The sequence below is a fragment of the Ipomoea nil genome, unplaced genomic scaffold (genome assembly GCF_001879475.1).
Source record: "Ipomoea nil cultivar Tokyo-kokei standard unplaced genomic scaffold, Asagao_1.1 scaffold1237, whole genome shotgun sequence".
In the NCBI taxonomy this organism is placed as follows: domain Eukaryota; kingdom Viridiplantae; phylum Streptophyta; class Magnoliopsida; order Solanales; family Convolvulaceae; genus Ipomoea; species Ipomoea nil.
This window is the reverse complement of record NW_017617665.1, coordinates 1310738-1323381: the sequence shown is the minus strand read 5'-3', so window position 1 is coordinate 1323381 and position 12644 is coordinate 1310738. Positions and strand designations below refer to the sequence as shown.

Below are 12644 nucleotides of genomic sequence, written 5' to 3'. Positions count from 1 at the left end.
TTAGAAGTCGTTGGCTCAAGTATAAAATGAATTTGAACATATCTGTATAAAGTGAGTATTTAATTTGACCACAAGGTATGTTAGATAAAAAATTAATGTACTTACAAGATCTGATTTTGTTGGAATATTTTTGAATTTTTTTTACTTATGTTATCATAAACAGTTAGGGTGTGTTTAGTTGGCATATGGGAATTAGAATCGAAATGAATATCAAATACTTAGTAATGGTAATGGATTTTACTGAAAGTATTTTGCATGTTTGGTGGTAGAGTTGAATGCATGAGAATGATTATCAATAATGTTGTTTGGTTATGTGTGATCCAATAATGGAATACAGATTTAAAAAAATACAACAACACAAAATCAAGACAATTTGGGTATGGATTTTTCAATTAAGGGGGTATTTGAAATCCATAATAGTGCTCTAAACAAAAAAAAGTTAAAAACAAAAATTTAAAAGGATCGGACTAATCAAAGGGGATGAGAATGAATAAGGGAATGAAAGGGGACGATACCCTTACTTTATTTGGGTATGAGTTTTTCAATTAAGGGGGTATTTGAAACCCATAATAGTATTCTAAAAACCTATCAACCAAACAATACCAATCACTTTAATACCCATTCTTCATTAGAGCTAAACCTATTAACCAAACACACCCTTAATCTAACTTTTGTCATCAAGGCACAGTCTCCCATTGACCATTCACTACTATTTGTTGGGTAATATGGTGGAAAATTCCAAAGATAATAACCCTACGAAAAGATTATTATTATATGGGAAAAAGCAGAAAACTGGGAAGGAAAAGTTGGATGATTCGGATAGTGGTTAGCATGAGTTGAACAAATCGTTCTTTTCCTTAAAACCTTATTTGCTACCTCTCACAAATGCTAGGAGCGTTGTAGCATAGGTTTCCCAAGATAAAACGTGCTACGATTCAGTGTTTGAGCACCCAAACAAAGAATCTGGCGAACAAAGCAAAGGGATGAACACGGCTGGCTAATGAAAGGAGTAGAAGCAGAGATTTTGGAGATGGAAATTCGGATTTCTTATGTTGTAAAAATGTTTCTGCTCTACCCTTTCTTATATAGGGTTGAGGGAGTTGGATAACCTTCAATATCGCATTTAAATTGGCATTAAAATCAATTTGTAACACCTGAAACAGTAGCCCCACTAAGTGAGATTAAATTCAGAATTCAAAAATTGGAATTAAAGCAATATTAATTCCGTAACGAATGAATTTAATCTTCAGGATTCGGCCTACAGGTGCCGGCACACACGAGCTTAGACTTGATTCAATAATAATAATAATAATAATAATAATAATAATAATAATAATAATAATAATAATAATAATAATTGTTATATATATATATATATATATATATATATATATATATATATATATATATATATATATATATATATATATATAATTAAGCCAATCATATTAACTACTTGGATGATTTATTCCCAAAAAGAGTATTCAAATCACACCACAAATTGAAGTAGGAAACTACCTCGCAATATCCTTGTTTGGCAATCAGCAGTTAGCTCTTCAATATTATGATATATTTAATATTTTATGCACTAATTTTTTTTTGCTCTCCCTTATGTCCCGTATTTGGTTTCAACCATACCTATAAAATTATTTTATTGACAATTATAATCTATCTTGACAATATTATCTTGCATTTGTAAACTTAGAATTACCTATTTAAATACGTAAATTCAACATTCATTTATCCATGCATGAACAATTCCAATATAATCTTGCATTTATATATACTTTAAAGTACTTATTTAAAAAAAAAAAACATTGAGCATTATCCCAATCGCGCAATGCGCGTAAAAAACTAGTAAATAAATAAATTTGTAACTGGCGGTTCAAACCGAAACTGGAATCAAAATAAATGCAAACCGGAAATCTGTTCGCATTTATAAATCAGAACACTATAATAATTTTGAAATTCAGTTCAATTAGAAGTAAAGAACCTGTTAACATTGTTAGTCCTAATTGTTTTAGAGGTTTCATTGTGGTAGAATTGAACCTGTAGTTAACATTGTTAATAATTAGATATATAATAATTAAGTAATAAATATATTTTGGAAAGTAGATATATTTTGTTAATTAGAAATAAAAGAGTTACCTAATAAAATGAAAGTCTTAGATATTTTGCAAAAAAGGGCTAGGTTAATGTTGTCTTTGTTTTTAAATGATGTGACATCTTCTCCTTCACTGTCGGTGTGTAGCATCTATGCATCGGTGCATCAAATATCAATCCTTTTTAAAATTTGAAACTAAAATATATTCTATGAAACTACTTGTCTTATCCATTCCTTTGTATGCTTGCGTGGAAAGAAATCAAAGAATATCGTACATGAATTTCATCACATAATATCTGCATTTTGTACTTCAAATTCGTTTGGCACACTACAATTGAATTACAATACAATTAAGAATCTTAAAAAAAACGTATAAGATATATATAGTTTTACAAGTATATGAAATACTTACCGAACATATACTCCATTTCGGTGGACGACTTGATTTCTTTCCACCCAACATACTTGTTGTCCTCAACACCTATAAATATAAAAGAAATAAAATATACTTAAATACTTGATGACATGACAATATTAAGAAAACCTTTTAATATATAAGTTTGCATATGTTTCCTTTATATCCTTAATGTCCTCACGTGGTTGGCATCCAATATAATCAAACCAATAAATTTCATATATAAATATATAGTTCACTACATATAAGGAATTTATTAGTTTTAAGTGAATATAGTATATAATAGAAGTATATTATATATAAGAACAAATTGCACTTTTGATCCTGTGACTATTAGGGTGTTGATAATTTGAGTACGGGACTTTCAAAACTCTCAATTTAGTCCTTTAACTATGCAATTGTTAGCAGATTTGGTCCTACCGGCCAAATCGCCGGTTAATTTTCACCGAAAAACGTAAATGGGTTCAAATTGTTTTTTGACGAGGGTAAAATGGTCATTTCACTCTCTTCTTCTTCCTTCCCCCCTTTCTTCTTCGCTCTTCTTCTTCATCCTTGTAGTTGTTGCGTTCTTCTTCTTCATTCTTGCAGCTACTACCACCGGAAAAAGAAAAAAGGGGAATATGGCTAAAAAGTAAAACAAATTCCAAACTGGTGCAAGGAAAGTATAACATCAATTCATCATACAATCTAAACAAGTCACCCTCTGCGGCGGTTGTACGATTGCTGTATTGGTTTTCTGGTCACCAAGAAAAAAACATTAAAATGAATGGGTATTAAAGAAAATAAAAATAAAACTAATAAAGTCATATTAATGGTCAACTGTCACGCCAGTAAAAGAGGAAGAGGAAACAACGCAGTGAATCATTCCATTGACGGTCATCCTCTGCGGCGGTGGAGTTGTGTTCGTCCACCAAAACTCCGTTGACGGCCAAGCAGTTGCTGATGAGCTCGGAGACGATGGGTTCAACGACGCTCGAAACGTTGAGCTCGACGGCGCTGGAGCGGCACATCTCGATGTTGGTCAGGGCGGTGCTCAGCCACGTCTGGGCGTCAACGTCGGCGCAGGAAATGGTGTTATCTTTAACGCCGTCAAGGTTCCGGTTGAGTTGCAGAACAGTGTTGGCGATGAGCTTATCGCAGTCCATCCAAACCCTCTTCTTTCTATTGTCACGACAGTTGCCGCCATGCTGCTCCGCTGGTGGAATTCCCCCCCACCCCCATTTCCCTTGCAATGACCGTTTTACCCTAAAAAAAAAAACAATTCGAACCAATTTACATTTTTCCCGTGAAAATTGGCCGGCAATTTGACCGACAGGACCAAATCTGCTAACAATTTCATAGTTAAAGGACTAAATTGCGAGCTTTAAAAGTTAAGTACTCAAATTACCAATACCCAAATAGTCACAGGACCAAAAGTGCAATTTGTTCTTATATATAAGTTATCTATCTATATTCTATATATATATAAAAGTAAAATCCTCCTAACAAATTTTCCCCCCAAAAGTTTTATAGTAAAACTTATTTGGTACGTAAATGTCAAATGGAAATTAAATAAATAAATAAATAAATAATAATAATAATAATAATAATAATAATAATAATAATAATAATAATGTTATTACCTTAAATAAATAAATTATTATACTTTCCCTTAAATAAATAAATTATTATACTTTCCTTTTGAATTAGTATTTTCTACCTATAAATACAAGAGCTTCTTCAATCAAAGAAGAGCTTTCTTTTTGTATGAATTTTTTACATTTTTCTAACTATATTCTCACGTACTTCAATATGTTTTTCAGTTTGGACATCATGAATAGCTTCATCAATGATATCTTCTTGAAGCTCGCCCAAGAGGTGACTCGCTTGGCCCACTACAACAAGAAGCCGATAATCACTTCCCGCGAGATCCAGACCGGCATGAGATTGGTTCTTCCTGGCAAATTGGTAAAGCACGTTGTCTCTCTAAAAACACTAAAGCAGTCACCATATTTACAAGCTCTTAGATGAAATCATTTAAATCTATGTTTCCTTTTTATATAATCTCAATTAGGGGTTAATAGATGTAAAGTAACTTGGATTTGAGTTTAATTTCATATTATTTTTCCAAAAGGTTTAATTTCATATTATAAGTATTTTTATCTACCTTCAACTATCAGTGAATCGATTATCATTCTAAAAAAAAAAAAATTGAATGTCTGTATCTACGTGCATTTAAGATGCAACATGTGTATGATTCATTAGGCTTTGAGGCAGGAGAACACATCTGGGTACATTGCATATTAGTGGATCTGTATCTCATTGCAAAAAAATATCCATACAATTAATTAATTAATATAATTACAATTATGATTATTCTAATTCAAAACAAAAAAAAAAACTAAAGAATTAATTGTAATAATGAAATTTGTTATTACTATTCTGTTACTAATTGACACAGAAATCAGACCAAAAGAAAAACGAAATTAATATTAAAAATGGACTCGAATTAAAAAAATGTGCTTAATAAGTAAATAACTAATTTGCTAGACAGAAAATTAGGGTAAAGGAAAAAGAAAATGATTATTAAACATTGTACCAAATTGTTTTTATGATTGAAAATGAATATTACAAATGTACCAGATTATTTTTATGGCCAGAAATAAGAATGAATTTTACACACGAGAATCTATTATTAATATTCTGTTATACTAATAGGCATGAGAATCATGTTAAATGAAAAAAAAGGATTTAATATTAAAAATTTATTGGAAATATAACATAATTTTCCCTACGAAAAAATTAGTAATCACCAAATGAAATATTAAGAAAAAATTATGAAGAAAAAAAGAAATGGAAACAAATATTAACTCTTTCTATGAATGAAAAAAGGAAATGAATATATCCATATTTCACTTAAAATATAATCAGTAATTATATTATTGTAATTATATTAATTATTTATGAAGAAAAAAGGAAATGAATATGAAAGGAAAAAAATAAAATTTAGACACGAAAATCTATTATTAATATTCTGTTACTAATAGACACGGGAATTAGACCAAATGAAAAAAAAGATTTAATATTAAAAATTTATTGAAAATATAACACCGCTTTCCCTACGAAAAAATTAGTAACCACTACGTGAAATATTAGAAAAAATTATGAGGGAAAAGGAAATGGAAATGAATATTAACTCTTTCTATGAGTGAAAAAGGAAATGAATATATTCATATTTCACTTAAAATATAATCAGTAATTATATGATTATAATTATTATAATTATATTAATTATTTATGAAGGAAAAATGAAATGAATATATTAATAGTTTACTGGAAATATAATCAGTAATTATATTTTTAGAATTATATTACTTTTTAATTATGTGGAAATGAATATTAATTCTTTTTATGAACGAGAAAGGAAATGAATATTTCACAAAGAAATCTGTTATTAATATCATGTTACTAATCGACACGGAAATCAGGCCAATTAATCGACAATTATTAAGAAAAATGAATAAAAATCAATATTAATTCTTTTTTATGAAGGAAAAAAAAAAAGAAATAAATATATTCAAAAGAAAATGAAATATGAAGAAAAATGAATGAATATGTTTATATTTCACTGAAAATATAACACTGCTTTTGGCACAGAAATCAGACCAAAAGAAAAAGGAAATTAATATTAAAATGGACTCGAATTTTAAAAAAAAAAACATATGTGCTTAATAAGTAAATAACTAATTTGCTAGACAGAAAATTAGGGTAAAGGAAAAAGAAAATGATTATTAAACATTGTACCGGATTGTTTTTATGATTGAAAATGAATATTACAAATGTACCAGATTGTTTTTATGGCCAGAAATAAGAATGAATTTTACACACGAGAATCTATTATTAATATTCTGTTATACTAATAGGCATGGGAATCATGTTAAATGAAAAAAAGGATTTAATATTAAAAATTTATTGGAAATATAACACAATTTTCCCTACGAAAAAATTAGTAACCACCAAATGAAATATTAAGAAAAAATTATGAAGAAAAAAGAAATGGAAACAAATACAATTTGATAAATATCATAAATTAATTAGTACAATATCATTTCTGTTTATAAATTATAATAATTAAAAAAAATCAAATATGTGAACCAATGATTTCAAAATGAAATTAATATACAATTACAAATAAATATAGCATGATTAGATTTACTTTAATTAGTTTTAATTTCCTTAATGAAATGACTTTTCTTTGTCAGTTTTTTTATGGGAGGCTAAGGGAGTGTTTGGATTGTTGAAAAATATTTTAAAATAAAAATACATACAAATAAAAAATAATTTAAAATATTTTTTAACCCTCATAACATGTGTAAATGTTATATATTTTTTAAAATACAATTTGGTAAATATCAAAATTTTGTTTATAATACTTAAAGAAAAAAATAAATAATTCAAAAATGTGAACCAATGATTTCAAAATGAAATTAATATACAATTGCAAATAAATATAGCATGATTAGATTTACTTTAATTAGTTTTAATTTCCCTAATGAAATGACTTTTCTTTATCAATTTTTTTTTTAATGGGAGCCAAGGGAGTGTTTGGATTGCTGGAAAATATTTAAAAATAAAAATACATACTAATAAAAAATAATTTAAAATATTTTTTGACCCCTCATAACATGTGTAAATGTTATATGTATATATTTTTAAATAAAATTTGATAAATATCATAATTTTTATTTATAATAGTTAAAGAAAAAAATAAATAATTCAAAAATGTGAACCAATGATTTCAAAATGAAATTAATATACAATTACAAATAAATATAGCATGATTAGATTTACTTTAATTAGTTTTAATTTTCTTAATGAAATAACTTTTATTTTTCAGTTTTTTATTAGAGACTAAGGGAGTGTTTGGGTTGCTGGAAAATATTTTAGAAATAAAAATACTTACTAATAAAAACTAATTTTAAAATATTTTTAATCCCTAAACATGAGAAAATTTTACATTAAAAAATACAATTTGATAAATATTATAAATTAATTATTGCAATATCATTTATGTTTACAACGGGAATAATTAAAGAAAAAATAAATAAATCAAATATGTGAACCAATGATTTCAAAATGAAATTAATATAACATGATTAGATAAAGTGACTAATGCCCCTCTTTCGGGTGAAAGGGCTGGCCTAGAGATTTAAAGTTGCTCCATTCCCAAAGGCAATGATCAAATCCTTGCCTTTGGTTAATAAGGATGTATGCGTCCCTTCCACTCAACCACACCCTCCAAGTTCTTAGTGAAATGACTTTAATAAAAGTAAAATCCTCCTTTACAACATCCCAACCCAAATTAATATGAATATTAATTAATTAGTAAAAAATAATAAAGCTTAATTGGTAACAAAATTTTATATGAAAATTAACTAATATCTAATGAATTGTTACCACAGATTAAAGTCAATATGTATATAAAAGTGAAAAATGGTTACCAAATTATGAGAATAATTAAACTATTATAATTATAAAAATAATGGATACAAATTCTGCGTAACAAATGAGAAAATTCGTTTGAAATTCTGTGTAATTTTATAAACAAATAATAATTTATTAATTATTATTTACACCAATTTATACTATTAATAAAAGTAAAATTCTCATCTTCAACATTCCCGCCCAAATGAATATGAATATTAATTAATTGGTAAAAAAAATTTAAGGGAAAATGGCACTTTTTCCCCCTGAGTTATATACTTATAGCACTTTTTCCCCCTGAATTATTTATGTAAGCACATTAGCCCCCTCAATTATTTTAAAAGTGGTGGTTTTCCCCCCTAATATATTTTATTGACATTTCTACCCTTAAAGTAAACATTTTATTTATTTTTCCTTTTCAATAAATTATTGCGTATACATAGGGATGACCACGGTTCGATTCGAATTGAACCAGACACTATAGCAATCGAATTAAAAGTTTCCGGTTATGATTCAGATCTAGAACCCAATATTTTAATTTCAATTCATTAAAATTATGAATCAAAAAAACTGGATCCTGAACCGTGAACTGGCGGTTCTAGATCCGGTTAGCGATTTTAAATCGTCTTTATTTTTAAAATTTTAATTTTTTATTTTAAAATAGTCTAAATTCAACAATAAATGTATTTTATTTTTTTCAGTTTGGACCATGAACCGGCTGTCCCGGTTCACGATTTTAATAAAATCTAAATATCGTGTTTCGATTCTAAATTGTAATTAGAATATTTCGATTTGATTTCTATAGTGTCTGTTTGGTTTGAACCAACTTGTGGTCATAATTTGTTAGAGAAAAAAATAAATGAAATATTTATTTTAAGGATAAATATGTCCATTTAACATTTCAGGGGGAAAAACAGCCACTTGAATAATTCAGGGGGGAAAAGTGCTATATGTATATAACTTAGGGGGAAAAAGTGTCATTTTCCCAAAATTTAATAAAGCTTAATTGGTAACAAAAATTTATATGAAAATTAACTAATATCTAATGAATTTTTATCACACATTGAAGTCAATGTGTACTTAAAAATGGATGATGGTTATCAAATGCTGAGAATAATTAAACCATTATAATTGTGAGAATAATGGAAACAAATTCTGCGTAATAAATGAGAAAATCCATTTGAAATTCTATGTAATTTTATAAGAAAATAATAATTTATTAATTATTATTTACACCAATCTATATTTATACTATTAATAAAAGTAAAATCTTCAATTAAAATGTCTTTCGCCCTTCTGATACGAGATTGCTATTCAAGTTCTAACGAAAACAATTCACGTTGATGCTCGCATATGCCATGACTATCAACAAAAGTCAGGGTCAAACACTAACTCACGTTGAGTTATTACTAAAAAACCCGGTCTTTAATCACGGTTAATTGTATGTGAATTTTTCCCGAGTCATCCATCCTGATGGTCTGATGGTTTTAACTCTAGACGAGAATGGATAAAATTCCGTTACTACTACCAATGCTGTCTACAAAGAGATTTTCAATAATGTATAATTCAAGTTATTGATATTATGGTTTTTTATATACAAAGATGACAAAATTGCTATATATCTACATAGAAAATCTATCTTCCGTATAAATAATTTCGATAACTGAGTTGCTAGACAACGAGCTAATTAGTCCAATTAATACAAATTCTAAACACTGATATATAAAATCTCTAAAGTTGCAGCACCGAATGCGTATATCTACACGTTAACTATTAATTGGGCAATTATTTACTCGAATTCAAGTATTGATAACATCAGAAAACATAATCGGTGCAACTCAATTCTTCAATTATATTATATAATATTCGATGTTATAATTTATACAATTGTATATCGATCTAAATATTTTTAAAATATTATAACAAATTCATTCCGTGCAACGCACGGGCGCAAATACTAGTTAGATTTAAAACCTAAACTCTTAAGAACATATGTGGCTAAATAAACATCCCCCCAACCCACCCACCCACCCACCCATATTAGATTGTGCATTTATATACCCTATCCTCTCATCTCTAGCTATCAATTTTGGTTGAATCTATTTTCGATCTAGGAAACCATAAGTGATTTTTGTTGCCAAACCAAATTCTTCATAAAGACCTCTATTCACAATCACAACCAATCATATATATTACTAATAATTATGATAAATAAAATTATAACTACTATAAACAAATAATACTAAATGATGTATTACCTTATAAAAGACCGAATGCAAGAAATATCTAAAGTTTCCAGCTTTAAGAAACTCATGATCTCCAATTTCTCAAGATCCTACTCATCATAATCAACATTGCCTACAATACCGCGAGACATATGAATCACAGGATTTTATTCAAGATTGCAAGCAATTTTATAAGCCTTTTTGCATTAAATTTAAAGAAGTCAGATCAACTATAGCCAATTCAAGAGCATTGCGCAATTGATTCATATGTCATTTTGGGCTTTCCTTTTAATTGTTTATTTCATATAAGTAACAATTATTATTTTAAAAAATTAAAGTTAAATATTATTTTCAAATACAAAATTTTACGAACACATTCAAGAGGAGATTGTTTCATAATCAATCATTTGTTGGGCTTCTTGAGTAGACACAAGGCCTTGGTGACGTGCTACATAGGGATGACAATGGGGCAGGGCGGGGGCGGGGAATGGGGTCCTCGTCCCCGAATTATCTCCCTCCATTCCTCGTCCCCGCCCCGTTCCCCGTTCCCCGTCGAGGATGGTGAATTATTCCCCAACCCCATCCCTGCGGGGATTTTTCGTAGACGAAGAATCCCCGCCCCATTATTTATTTATGCCTATTAAAAAAATTAATATTATCAAAAATTTATATTATTAAGCCTTGAATCCTTAAACAAAGTCCAAATCCAAAATACATAGATTAATAAAATTAAAATCCTTAAACAAATTCCTACAAATATCCAAAGTTCCAACTTTCAAACATAAATAATAATCATAAGATGTTCAAACACTTTAAATTGTTTCAAACTCCTCCAAAGTCCAAACATAAGTACTTTTTTTTTTTTTTTTTAATACTACCTACTCTATTAGGCTCGATCCCACAACCTCTCTTATAAAGGGGCAGCTTGGTGTCATTGGACTACAAGGTCCTTAGTACATATATAAGTACATTAGTACATAACAAAAATAAAATAAACTTCAAATCTTCAATTCTCAAGTTTTCAACTCTCAAGTAGTCAAGTAGTGGTCCTCAAGTCTTCATTAATAACCTGAAAAAATAATAATAATTTGAATAATAAAATTATAATGACGAAACAGCTGAGCTAAATTTCTGGAATGTATGTCTAAGGAGAAAGACCAATGCTTATAGACAAAAAATGTTCGCTCATTTATTAGAACTAGTGATGAGCTGATATACCAGAAGCAATAAAATGCGTTAATGTCCCAGAACAGAAATTTCATACCTGCAAAATTTCAATTCCATATCTCGGATGATATTGAATAATTCTCTGTATCCAGACCACTCATATTTATGATATTTCGATCATTCAACAATCTCTCCCCCACCAGCAATTTACAACAACACCATCTATGTTTAAAGACTTTAGTAGTTGTAACTCCTGTTTAACACCACCAGGATCCACTAATTGGCAGAAATTATTAATTATACCACTCTGCCAGAAAGAAACTTGTTAATATTAGCATTGACTGAAAAAGAAAGGATGAACAAAAAATAATCTTTCATTCCATTCATTCTTTTAGATCATGAATGCATGGAGAATTTTAAGAATCAAAGCAAATAAATTAATGGAAAAGGATTGCACTTTCACCAAATCGCACTGCTATGATATTTTCCTATGCCACATATCCCCATAGAAGTAACAATAATCGCTGTTGAGTTTTTTATAAGAATGTCAAACTCACTGTGGCATCCCACAATTGTGACATTCAACCAACAGCACTTTCCTCTATGCAAGAGCTTCATCTTTTTATGGAAAGTCATTTTCATTCTAAGTTTGCAGGGAGAATTACGGTTATATATACATTTAATTTGAAGAAATTTTGTATATTTTATAGTCGTATTTTGAGTTGTGGGTTAGGTTTGGATCAGTATATATAAGAAATTAATCCTGCAAAATGATTTATTTCCTTTTTTTAGGTCATGTTTTTAGAGCATATCAAGCTGTGAATACATTGCATTTGGTTTAGTATATGAAATTTTCAAATCCATTTCACATTACCTAATAGGCAAAAACATTAAGAATTTAATTAGGTGTAATGAGATTCGATGAATGTAAAAAAAAAAAAACATGTTAGAATACAATAAATTGTAGCAGAGTTAAAACGGTGTAACAATGCAGTGAAGACAATTGCGTTTTTTTTTTTTTTTTTTTTTTTTTTTTTTTTTTTTTTTTTCTTTTTTTTTGAAAGGAGAAGACAATTTTGTTAAATGAAAATGAAGTGTAAAACAATTAAAGTACAATGAATACCGTTACTAGCACCAAAAAATAGACAAACTCACTGATATGACCTAAATTGACACATATAATGTTTTTATTTAGATTTTAATTTGTATTTATATTTTAATATTTTTATTTTATGTGGTGTGTCATGTGTGTGTATATATGAGCAAGTTC

General features: G+C 28.3%; 1 long non-coding RNA gene across 1 annotated transcript; it reads right to left on the bottom strand.

Moving 5' to 3' along the window:
• Window positions 1-4650: 4650 nt before the first annotated feature.
• Window positions 4651-11054, bottom strand: LOC109184026. Its single transcript, XR_002054687.1, has 3 exons — window positions 10962-11054; window positions 9019-9024; window positions 4651-4661 (listed from the first exon to the last, which is right to left on the bottom strand). It is a non-coding gene; the product is annotated as an uncharacterized LOC109184026 (long non-coding RNA).
• Window positions 11055-12644: the final 1590 nt, after the last annotated feature.